Consider the following 13,391-nt stretch of genomic DNA (forward strand, 5'->3'; position numbering starts at 1 on the left):
AGCACACAGGAAGAAACCGGCTCAACACGTAAGCTATAAAACCTAGCGAACGTGTTAGGTGTCGCCCAGCCCGCAGCTCTACAGATGTCTGTCAGCGAGGCGCCGTGAGCCAGCGCCCAGGAAGAAGCGACACTCCTAGTGGAGTGGGCTTTCAACCCAGGCGGGCAGGGCACGCCTTGGGCTTCGTAAGCCAAGGCGATGGCATCCACTATCCAGTGGGCCATCCTCTGCTTGGAGACAGCCTTCCCTTTCTGCTGGCCTCCGTAACAGACGAAGAGCTGATCTGAGGTCCTGAGGCTTTGCGTTTTGTCCACGTACAGACGCAGAGCGCGAACGGGACAGAGAAAAGCCAGGGCTGGGTCTGCCTCCTCCGAAGGCAGCGCTTGCAGGTTCACTACCTGGTCCCGGAAGGGACCTTGGGCACGTATCCGGGCCGGGGTCTCAGGATGACGTGAGAGTTATCCGGGCCGAATTCTAGGCACGATTCGTCGACCGAAAATGCATGCAGGTCCCCTACCCTCTTGATAGAGGCCAATGCAACCAGGAGTACTGTCTTACAGGACAGAATTTTTAACTCAGCTGATTGCAGAGGCTCAAAGGGTGGTCTCTGAAGTGCCGAAAGGACCAGAGACAAGTCCCAAGAGGGTATAGAGAGTGGGCGAGGAGGATTCAGTCTCCTCGCTCCCCTCAGGAACCTGACGATCAGGTCATGCTTTCCCAAAGACTTACCATCAACAGCATCGTGATGTGCGGCAATAGCGGCAACATACACTTTAAGGGTGGAGGGAGACAGCCTTCGCTCCAACCCTTCTTGCAGGAAGGAAAGCACGGCTCTGATCGAGCAAGATCGGGGGTTCTCCTCGTGAGAGGAGCACCAGTCAACGAACAGGTTCCACTTCAACGCATAGAGGCGCCTCGTAGAGGGGGCTCTAGCGGAAGTGATGGTGTCAACTACCGCAGGGGGTAGGTCACCTAGAACCTCCGCGTCCCGTCCAGGGACCAGACATGGAGTTTCCAGAGGTCTGGACGCGGGTGCCATAAGGTGCCCCGTCTCTGAGAGAGCAGGTCTTCTCTCAGAGGAATGGGCCAGGGAGGGGCTGTCGCGAGGAGCACTAGTTCCGGGAACCAGGTCCGGTTGGGCCAATACGGCGCAACTAACAAGACCTGCTCCTCGTCCTCCCTGACTTTGCACAAGGTCTGTGCAAGAAGGCTCACTGGGGGAAACGCATACTTGCGAAGGCCCCGGGGCCAGCTGTGTGCCAGAGCATCCGTGCCGAGGGTCCCCTCGGTCAGAGAATAGAACAACTGGCAATGAGACGTGTCCGGGGCGGCAAACAGATCTACCTGAGCGGTCCCGAAGCGCCTGAAAATCAGCTGGACCACCTGGGGATGGAGTCGCCATTCTCCCGGTAGCACCTGCTGCCGTGAGAGCTCGTCGGCTGCACGGTTGAGCAGGCCCGGAATATAAATGGCACGAAGCGTACTCGGCAAACAGATCTACCTGAGCGGTCCCGAAGCGCCTGAAAATCAGCTGGACCACCTGGGGATGGAGTCGCCATTCTCCCGGTAGCACCTGCTGCCGTGAGAGCTCGTCGGCTGCACGGTTGAGCAGGCCCGGAATATAAATGGCACGAAGCGACCTCAGATGCTTCTGACTCCAGAGGAGGAGATGGCGGGCGAGTTGTGACATGCGGCGGGAACGTAGACCACCTTGGCGGTTGATGTACGCAACGGTCGCAGTGCTGTCCGTACGGACCAGTACGTGCTTGCCTAGTAGCAGCGTTTTGAAACGGCTCAGTGCAAGACGTACTGCTAACAACTCAAGGCAGTTGATGTGCCAATGCAGTTGAGGCCCCGTCCACAGACCTGAAGCTGCATGCCCGTTGTACGTGGCCCCCCAGCCGGTGGTAGAGGCATCCGTGGAGACCACAGAGTGCCTGGACACTTGTTCCAGGGGAACACCTGCCCGCAGGAAGGAAGGGTCCGACCACAAGCTGAGAGTTTGGCGACAGTGCGGAGTCACTTGGACCCGGCACGAGCCGCTCTGCCACGCCCATCTCGGGACTCGATCGTGGAGCCAGTGTTGGAGCGGCCTCATATGAAGCAATCCGAGCGGCGTAACCGCGGCTGCAGATGCCATATGCCCCAGGAGCCTCTGAAACAGTTTCAGTGGTGCCGCTGTTCTGCGTCTGAGCGTGCTCACGCAGTTCAACACTGACTGGACACGGGCCTCGGTGAGGCGCGCTGTCATGTTGATCGAGTCCAACTCCATACCAAGAAAAGAGATCCTCTGCCCGGGGGTGAGTTTGCTCTTTTCCCAGTTGACCCGAAGCCCTAGGTGGCTGAGGTGACTGAGCACCATGTCCCTGTGTTCGCACAACTGCTCTCTCGACTGGGCCAGAATAAGCCAGTCGTCGAGGTAGTTGAGGATGCGAACACCACGCTCGCACATGGGAGCAATGGCCGCCTCCGCGACTTTCGTGAAGACGCGGGGCGACAGGGCCAGCCCGAAGGGTAAGACCTTGTACTGATATGCCCGTCCCTCGAACGCAAAGCGGAGAAACGGTCTGTGTCGAGGGAGAATCGAGACATGAAAGTACGCGTCCTTCAGGTCGATCGCTGCAAACCAATCTTGGGGACGGATGCATTTGAAAATGCGTTTCTGCGTAAGCATCTTGAACGGTAGCCTGTGAAGGGACCGGTTCAGGACGCGCAGGTCCAAGATTGGTCGTAACCCACCACCTTTCTTGGGTACAATGAAGTACGGGCTGTAGAAGCCGGTCTTCATATCGGCTGGAGGGACCGGCTCGATCGCGTCCTTCGCCAGTAGGACTGCGATCTCTGCCCTGAGCACAGGGGCAATGTCCGCCAGAACACGGGTGAACAGGATGCCCTTGAAAGCAGGGGGGCGCCGGGCGAACTGAATCGCATAGCCGAGTCTGATGGTACGGATGAGCCAGCGAGACGGGCTGGGAAGCGTTAACCAGGCTCCCAGAGACCGAGCAAGCGGGACTAACGGCACCACAGACGTACCCGGGGTGGGGCAGCGCGGCGGAATGCAGGGACCCGACTCGGACGGCACAGCGGCCCGAAGTGGGGTCTGAGTGTGTGGTGCAGCACATACCTGCTTCCGTCGAAGGGCAGAGTGAGTGTGAGGAGGCGAGAGCACGTCCGGAACACAGCCACTGCTGCTCACTGGCGATGAAAGAGGGGCTCGGGAGTGACAAGGCATGGCGGCGTCGTCGACTGCCAAGCGCGCCCTCTTGGGGCCCAGAGGTTTCAGAAATTGCTCTTTTTTTGAAAATGTGGGTACCACTGACCCGTGGGTCAGTGGCGGAACAAAAAGAAAAGGAAACAAAAGATTCTCCGCCCGGCCCTCCACCGGGGGAAGGAGTGGCGCCTTCGCCATCTCCTGAAGAGCAACTTGATCCACCTCCGGGCCGCCCGTCTCAGGGTCATTTGCACCGTCGCTTGCCTCCTGGTTTGGCAGCGGCCTGGACGGGCGGGGTCGGCTTCCTACGGCTTGCTCCGCGCTGAGGCCTGGATGGTTGCTGCTGCTGCTGGGGCTTAGCGGGAGCGGAGGACGCCGCAGAAGGCCGACCTCGGCGACGAGTAGACGGAGGGTCTGCGGCCGGCGGACGGGTGGGAACAGCAGCGGTCCGCCGGGGCAGGATGTTGCCAGGGCGAGGTCGGTTGCCACACGGAGCTCCCGGAGGAGCTCTGGGTCAGAACCACCCTCGTTCATGTCCATGAGCGCCTGGGCCTGGTGGACCTGCAAGAGCGCCATGGCATGGAGGGCGGAAGCAGCCTGTCCACAGGCCTTGTAAGCCCTCGCCGTTAGACCGGACGAAAACTTACAGGCCTTGGACGGGAGGCGTGGATTACCCCGCCAAGAGGAAGCGGACGCCGGACACAGCTGCATCGCAACGGCCCGCTCCACCGGGGGGATATCCACATACCCCTTAGCTGCCCCGCCGTCGAGGGTGGCGAGGGGTGAGGAGCCACTAGAACGGCTTCGGGCACTATACGGTGCCTTCCACGTCCTAGAAAGCTCCTCATGCACTTCCGGAAAGAAAGGTACCGGGGCGGCGCACTGAGAACCAGCACGGCCCGCCCCGAGAAACCAATCGTCCAACCGAGAAGGTTCGGGACGTGGTGGAGGATTCCACGCAAGCCCGACCTTCTCGGCGGCCCGGGAAAGCATAGCAGTCCATTCTGGATCCGGCTCGGACAACGCTACACACCCCGAGGGGGGCAACGCAGCCGAGTCGTCATTTCCAGAGGACAGCTCCCCCTCCGATGCTGCGATCGTCATCTGGTCATCAGCCGGAGCCCCAAAGGAAACGGTTGGCCGTTCCGGAGAAGGACCAAGACGTTCACTAAGGAGCCCCAATGGCGACAGCGCTTGTGAGGCGTGAGGGGCCCGCGGAGGATGACTCGACGGGGAAGCCCTCACGGTAATCCTCAGATCACCCTGGTCATGCACCGAAGTAGGTCTACTCTGCGGGGCAGAATAGACACTAGATCGGGGCATAGGCGAGGGGACTGCACCTCCCTTGAGGTAAGCGAGTCTCGATCTAAGCGCTGCGATAGTCATATTCCCGCAATGGGAACATGAACTATCCACAAAAGCTGCCTCAGCGTGTTGAATGCCCAAACACGAGAGGCAACTGCTGTGGCCATCTGCTGGCGCCAGGGAACGACGGCATCCAGAAACGCACAAGCGGAATGACATCTTGAAAAAGACGCAGGGTCACGCTTGTGTTGCTCTTTTAGTAAAAATAAAAAAGGTTGAAAAAATACTCTCTCAGTGCTGAGGCACCCAGGGGTAGCCGCGGTGTGAATAAACACACAAGGAAACGCCCACCGAACCGACACACACACACACAAACACAGAACAATAGTGCTGTGAAAACAGCAGTTTGTGAGCTGCAATGCTCGCGGCCACCGCTGATCGCGCCGTCACACCAACACTGTAGGCAGAGAGTAGATCTCTTTGAAGTCTTCAAGGGCTGAATCTCTTTGTAGACAGAAGTCTCACGAAAGCTCGGCTCCGAAGTGAAAGACAATGTGTGCGTGCGCCCGCTTCCTGTTTATACCCGCGCGGCGGGGCGGGGCGCGTGACGTGATTCACGCACGCCAACGTTCATTGGCTCGTTCTGTAGACACTCGAAGTTGATAGGGCTCCCTGAAGTGATCCCAATTACGTCGTCACGTCGACGTTACGTCGAACGTGAGCGACTGAAAGGGAACTGAAAGATAAGCTGCTATCTCAGACTGACTACAGAAGCTAAATGAAATTGAGCGGAAGTAGGAAGTCTGACGTAGTCAGGCTAGAGAAGTTTCACTCTCAGTAAACTTCCGGCTTCTGAACTGGTTGCAGTTCCACTCTGATTCCATATGAGGGCGCTCACAGGACGAGTGCAGAATGAATGGAGGTCTATGGCAGTATACCCCTCAAAATCCACTTTTCTCAGGATATAATTTTTTGTCTAGTAATTTGAATGTTGTATTCGAAAGGAGATGCAAAGAAATTACACATTGCTGGGTGTTAGATTTTTTAGAGTCACTTATTTGCTTTACAAAGTCTTTTAAAGTGTCAATGACGTCATACACAGCGTACGACCAGAGATACTGCTTTACGGCAATCCTTCAGTCACTTTGGTGCTTTCGCGCTCTGCACTTTCTTTTCTCTCGAGGCATCGACAACACAGCTGATACAGGTAAAATACACGTGCTAGAAGAGTTTTTGTTTTGTTTGTTTCTGGTCCCGCTTCGGATGCCACGATGCCATCAAGCGGCCAATCAGCGTTCATTACACTGTAAAACCCAACAAGTTAACTCAACTCAAACCGATTGAGGAAACTGATTGCGGCAAACCATTTAAGTTTAAAAATAAATGCATATGAGTATTGTGAACTTATATATATATTGAGTCATCACAGTTGAGTTAACTTGTTGGGTTTTACAGTGTAGCAGAATGCTAGCGTGTTATGGGCAACAACAACTCAACCTGTAAGAAATCGAAAGGACATAAGTACTCGTTCATTCAACTTTCGACCTATAACCCATGTTGAACTTGCAAAACCTATAATCAAATCTGAGATTTCTCAACGGCAATCGGGTGAAAGAGACAAATTTAGCCGTCTAGCCCCATATATAATTAGCCGTCTAGCCCCATGAATAATACAGCGTTTTAGTCGTTTTCTCGGATCAGTGTGAATGGGGATCGTTTTGACAATGTTGCCATCTGTACACGAAAAACGCGACTTGTCGCGTAAACGTACCTGAATGAGCAAATAATGGTGTAAATGGAAAGACTCATTAAAAAGTAAGGAAACAACTCACCTAGTTGGATATCACCACTTTGTCATGTCACATTTACACCTGAAAACACAATCTGTATGGGTTTTTTTAGTGAGCTTGGTGAAATTAATCTGTAATGTTTACCGGGCTTTGATGACTGATGATCCGAAAATGATTTGACTATCTAAAAGAAAAGCTGAGCATCAGTTCACAAATAAAACAGATCTGAAATCTGCATTATTATTATTTTGTATAAATGTAAAAATGCTTAAAATGCACTAACTTGATGAGAAATTTAGTTTAGAAGACACCATGAAATCAAAATGGGCATTCTTGTTTTTTTTTTTATGAAATACTGATGTCCTAATAATATATATTTTTTAATCCATGTGCCCTCATAAGCTTTCAAAATAACTTCCCCTCCCTCTTGCAGAGAGATAGGCATTGCAGATGTACGGAGCCTCGCACATGATATTGAGGCCACGAATTAAGAATTTGTTCCCACGATTGACTGGATTTTACGACATTAAAAATGAGGGGATGAATTTATAAAACGTGGCCACAAATTAAGTCTTGGAATGAATTCTTGATCATGGCCACAGTATCACATGTTAAGTTAAAACTAAGCAGTGTTAGTTAGCACATACTAGGTGAATACACACTTGTACAGTTTGTGGTGTTTCATACAGTGTGTCTTGATGATCCTGCTCTTCGAGACAGAGAAAGCTTTATCTGTGGCTGAATGTTAACTGCGCTCGCTAAAATATTTGAGATCTTTTAAGAGACTCAGAAGAGGTCAGAGGTTTTTTGGCTCTAACTTGCTATGGCACGAGTGAGTCACTTTTCAACACTGTTCCCAACAGAATCTAAAAACATCCTTGAAAAACATCCAGCCACAAACAAAATATCTGTGTGTAATTTAGATATAAAAAAATGCAAACAGAAGATTTCATGGAATATTATTTCTTTGTGGTGGTGCTTTTAAAAATCATAATCCAGAATTAAAGCCAAGTTTGGGTTGTTTATGTTTCTTTCCCCTCTGTGTGTGGAGAGAAGGAAGACGAGAAAGAAAAGGGGAATAATGAAGCAACAGAAGAGGAATGAAGGGGAAAGAAGAAAAGTCCCATGAACCTTGAACTATAGGAGGTGAATCAGAGGTGATTCTTGTGGCCAATATTTCAATGACTTGCCCTTACTCTGAAATGATTTTCATATTCAGTTGGTGTCACTTATTTCTTTTGTGGCTGGTGGATAAAAATGGCAATTTTTTGCCTTTCAAATTCTCTCTGAAATATATCACATTATAGAAATAAAATCAGTTAAACGGCAAGTCATAATGAGTTTGGAATAAAACATTTATATATATATATATATATATATATATATATATATATATATATATATATATATATATATATATATATATATATATATATATTTGAAAGTCTCTATATTAGAATGATTTCTGAAGGATCATGTGACACTAAAGACTGAGTAATGATGCTGAAAATTCAGCTTTGATCACAGGAATAAATTGCCAAATAAATGACAAAACATTTTTTATTATTCCAAACTTTTTGAGCACAAGTGTATGTTTAACATTTAGATATAGTTTACAAATACAAATATGTTTTATGCTTACAGAGCGTTGTTGCATCATTAGCTTTGCAACATGTTAACCAATGGAATCAGTTGCAAGTCAAGTATTCTGTTCTGAACCACAAATGTATTCAGGGATGCACATTGTCTGTTAAGTAATAGAAAACCTAATGTGTTATTATTTTAGACAGGTTGTGAGGAGTGTGTATTCTTCTGGGTGAACACCTCCTTTGTACTGTGGAAAGATTCCAGTGACACTTCAGCATTGTGTGTGCTGAGGAAGTGCTGTTCAGGTTAGGCAACGGAAAACTCCCTTTTGTCAGAGCTATAGTTTGGTTTGAGAGGAGATGTACACTCACTCGGAACAAAGTCACCAGTTTGGCCGGAAGAGGACAACAATAACATGTTGTTTGATGAGAACAAATCAATGAATATAATCCAAAAGGCCTAATAAGAGCCTCTTCATCATAGCAGAGATGATGACAATTGGCCCATTCAAAAAACTCTGCAGCGAAAGGTCCAGTGCAGAGGAGTGACCATTTGTCAAAATTCATTACTTCATCATGCTATCAGTGAATAATATGACTTATTATTTGATCTCTCTCTGTCTCTTTTTCCATCTCGGTTCTCTCATTTTATAGCTTTCTTTCTCTTGTGGTGTGCTGTTCCGCTTTTTTATATCTAGGAAACTTTTTAGAAATTATGAATTTAAAAATGATAGGGCTTTTCAAAATATTCAAATAATTAAAAACAAATATATGTGATACATTACCATTTCAAAGTTTGGTGGCAGCTATTTGTTTTAAAGAAATTCATAGTTTTATTCAGCAAGAATGCATTAAAGTGATTAAAAGTCAGTAAAGACTTTTACATTGTAACAATTTTTTTCATAAAATACATGTTGTTATTTTAAACTATTCATTCAAAAATACTGAAAAAAAAAATTCTGAAATATTAAGCAGCACAACTGTTTTCAATAAGAAATTAGTCTTAAACAGCAAATCATAATGATTTCTGAAAGATCATGTGACACTGAAGACTGGAGTAATTATGCTGAAAATTCAGCTTTGACAACACAGGAATAAAATATATTTTAAAATATAGTAAAATAGTATAAATTGCTTTTTACTATTTACATTTTTTGTAATATTTCACAATATTACAGTTTTTACAGTATTTCTGATCAAATAAATGCAGCCTTGGTATAATGTAATGCACAATATTTGTAGGACAAATTGCTGTTTTGGCTTTATAACTATCATAGTTTTTCCACTTTCTCTCAATCCTGTGTACAGTATTTATTTATTTATTTATTTATTCATTTTACAATTAAAATCCTAACATTAAGTTATCTTTTAAGGATTTTTAAACATCTTTAATTTAAGTGGGATCTACTTTTTGAGTCTGTTTCTCAAACTTCAGTATCGGTTGCTTTGTTGGAATTATTCTAAAAAAATATCTATTTTAATAACATTTGTGTGGTAAAGTTAAATATCTAGTATAATATTTTTTGAATTATTATAAAAAATATCTATTTGAATAATTTCTGTGGTAAATTTATATCTATATCTAGCATAATATTTAAGTTAAAAGGAGCATATTTCTGGTTTGGTGTTGCTGAAGTGTTACTGGAGCTTTATGACGGGGCTGTGGCGAAACACTGATCTAGACTTCTGTGCATGACCATGTTCACTGGACTAGATAGAGTTCTGAACGGCGTTTATAATTGATCTGCCACACTCGGACTGTGAGTGAACACACCCATGAGTCCCAACAGCTGGCTTTGTGCTGTAATGGCTCTGCAGTTCTGAACAATAGTGTTCCTCTCCGGTCTTTATCCGGTTCATTGAGCCCCGCTGTTACTCGTGTACAGCATCCTGTCCCAGAGCTAAGATGGTCATAATGACATCACAGCAAGACAGCGCTCCAATCACAGTGATTATGACCACAGCATAATGTCAAAAGTTGGTTACATTTCTCGTGAATTAAGCTTTGATTGAACAATTATTCGTGGAGCCATGCTAGTAAGGCCTCTATATAAACACAGCCATGTTCTTTTTCATTTTTTCGCAAATTCATTTTTTAGAATAATACGTAAATATATATATATGTATATGTACAAATATGGTTTCCTTTCAATAACAAAAACACAAAAGCAGTGTGAAAACAGCAGTTAAGAAAGCATCTGATCATAGCGATGTGGATATGTTCACGTCACGTCACGTTTATTTATACAGCACTTTATACAAGATATTGCTTTAATTCAAGCAGCTTTACAGTATTTAACATAAAAAATAGTGTTACTGTTTATTTCAGTTAGAATTACAACAAAGTTTCAGCTATAATACAGCTCTCCAGTGAGTTCATGTTTTCACTTGTGTTTGACCTTGAGGGTCAGATGATATTTCCACGTTAAAGAAGGCGGAGTCTCAGAGCCACACCTACCTATTACGTAATTTGGGTTAACCAATGGCAGTTTAAAGGTGTTTACGAGCCAGGGCGAACTTCTCCTGAACAGAGATCCGTCGGGTTACAGAAGTAAGAACTGATATTTAAAGCAGCACTAGGTAACTTTTCAACCTTCATAATATATTTCCAAGTCTCTTGTGATGGTACATCGACTTACAGTAGGTTGAATGACACGTCTGCCATAGCCTGACAGGGTCTGTATCGTTTTTAATCGTACTTTTAAACTTCGGGTTTCGGGTAGTAACCTGCAGCGAACAAAAAGAACTACAAAATTCGACTGCTTTACGGCATATAGCCTACGTCACTTCCACCCCCACCCCCACTTCCTTAAATTCGGACGTGCGAGCCCAACTAGCGTTTGTTTGCCAAATGTTATAGTCATGGCCGAAGCAGCACAGAAAAGCAAGAAAGCAAAGGTTTTGTCGGAGGAGAGCAAAAAGAGGAAACGAGAAAGTGATCGCATTAAAGGCAGGACGAGGATCAACATTGGGCCAGCGTTTTCTCGCTGGCGTGAGCTGAAGGAGGAGGAGGGGTGCCCGACCGATGCGGACTTGCTGTCATGTTTATTTGTCTTGCCTCAAGCTATAATGCAAATCGATTTGTAAAATTTGCAGATTCATCTATGGTAGCTTGATATTATAATATTGACGATATATGGTTATTATCTACCACTCAAACATTGCATTGAAGTATCATATAGATTCAGTAAAACGGTAACCAATAGACTAGGCTACTATAATGACGCTGGCTTGTAAACGTGAGCATCGCGATCATTTGGCATTTGAAAAAACAAAAAACACATGAAATTATATTCATATGACATGCTGAAATATATGCCACTGTACCTGGGATGAAGACATTTCACACGCGACGCAAGCAGAACACCTGCATGTGAACTCCGCCTACAGTGTTCAGGGCTATCATGGTTGTCAACAAATGCACGTGCATGTAGGATGACAGAGTTTATGACAGTAGTAGAGGACAATACTGTTTCCCAACTGTAGGGGGACCCCGAGAGCAAAAGTTACCTAGTGTTACTTTAATGATAACGTATAAACCATTAAAGACAACTTTACTGTTAATCCATACTATTCACTGTAAAGAAAAAGTTGCTTACATTTTTAAGCACAATCAACTTGGATGTTTAAGTCATTTCAACTTAAATCACATAAAATTTACTTAAATGAGCTAAATCTTGTGTAACTTATAAAAGAAGTTGAAAATTGCTTAACTTATTTTGATGAGTTAAAGCAATGTAAAAACATGTGTTGTCATAACTTATTGATCATATCATTTTTTACAGTGAATTTGTGGTGAAAAACTACATTGCCCATAATGCTACAGAAAATTCCACCAATCAGAGTCGAAACAAGCAAAACGCACCAAAAGATCTCTTCAGCTCCCATGAAGCACTGAGAATGTCGTAATTGAGTCAATCTCTCTCTCAAAGTGTTTAATGCATATTTTGCAATAAACTTAAAAACATTGTTTTTATATATATAAAATCAACATTTTAATTGAGTAGTTTTATATTTCTCCGTCGTTTTTAATTTAATTATTGCAATGCTTTATGGGATTGTTCTTTTCTTCACCAAAACTGTTAACAGTCTTGTATCAACGCACTTAAAGCCACTCAGAACACTTTAGGAACCATTTAAATGTCCTGTTTAAGTGTGCAATTTCTACAGCACTATATGTGAAATAAAATTATATAAATGAGTGAACATATAATTGTTTGACTGCGTTCCAAAAGCCTTTCTGACAGAGAAATACTTGTTTAAAGCTTGGCATGTACAGAGAGACTGAGAGAGAAGTACATAATCATGAACAGACTTGAACAAATGGGTACATATTACAGATGAAAGAAACCAAGGAATAGTGCAATATCAAAAGGATGAAAGGATGATAGGGGGGCAGGGAGGAGGTGGAGAAGGAGAGAGGAAGCGGGAGACAAAGAAATGGAAGGAGAAAGAGGGAGTGTGGGAGTTACAGCGTGAGATGAATAGAGAATAAAAAGATGAACGCTGCACAATTCTGTGGAAAAGAGACGAACAGAACGGGAGCAGAGAGATGAATGAGAGATTGGATTAGTTGCGAGAGGTTGTCCAGCCAGCCTTGTTCACACTTGACCTCTTGACCTGTCCTTTTCCTAATAAGACTGATGAAATCTGCTCACACACGCGTGTCAGTGATGGGTCTCTGTGGCAGCGCACATCGTTCTGTCTGACCACAGTGCTCTTTTGTTTGAGGCCATTGGCAGCTGCCCACACATTTTTCTAGTATTGCTGATAAACGTGGTTCATTTACATCTTTTGGTTTTAAGTGCAAATGTTTTTAAATACACAATTTGAGTTCAGGTGCTATTTTGGTTTTTAAGTTAAGCAATTTTCAACTTTTTTATGTTATACAAGATTCAACAAATTGTTTAAGTCAGTTTAATGTAATTTAAGTTGAAATGACTTAAACATCCAAGATGACCGTACTTAAAAATTTAAGGCAGCAACTTGGACATTTTTTCTCCTGCTTTTTCTGTATTTTCTCCTTTAAACTTCCACTGTCAAAAGTTTTTTTTTTGCAGACCTTTCAAAAAGTTTATGCTTAAAGGCTTGTTATTAGTGTAGTAGACAAATATATGAACTTTGTTAAAACTATAATTTTCTTTTTAAATGAGTTGGTGCAACATGATTTTGATCACAGATATGAACATAAACCATCTTTTCTTGAATCTGGATCTTATTACAAGAGATTTGTTTGTTCTGATTCATTTTCACATTAAAATTATCATTTAAAAAGTGTTTCAGGCCTTCATGCTGAAGCAACAGCATTTCAAGATCCTCACCTCAAGATATTCACACCACACTCTCATAATAAAGATTCTTCATTGGTATTGACGTTTCCATAAAAAAAAAAAAACTTTAACATCCATTAAAACCAGTTCTTTATAGTGGGAAAAATAAATTAATCTTACTAATGCATGAAGATTTACATTAAATTATGTATAACAGAGCTGTTCCTGT

Source organism: Scardinius erythrophthalmus, assembly GCF_964197995.2.
Source record: "Scardinius erythrophthalmus genome assembly, chromosome: 1".
NCBI classification, from domain to species: domain Eukaryota; kingdom Metazoa; phylum Chordata; class Actinopteri; order Cypriniformes; family Leuciscidae; genus Scardinius; species Scardinius erythrophthalmus.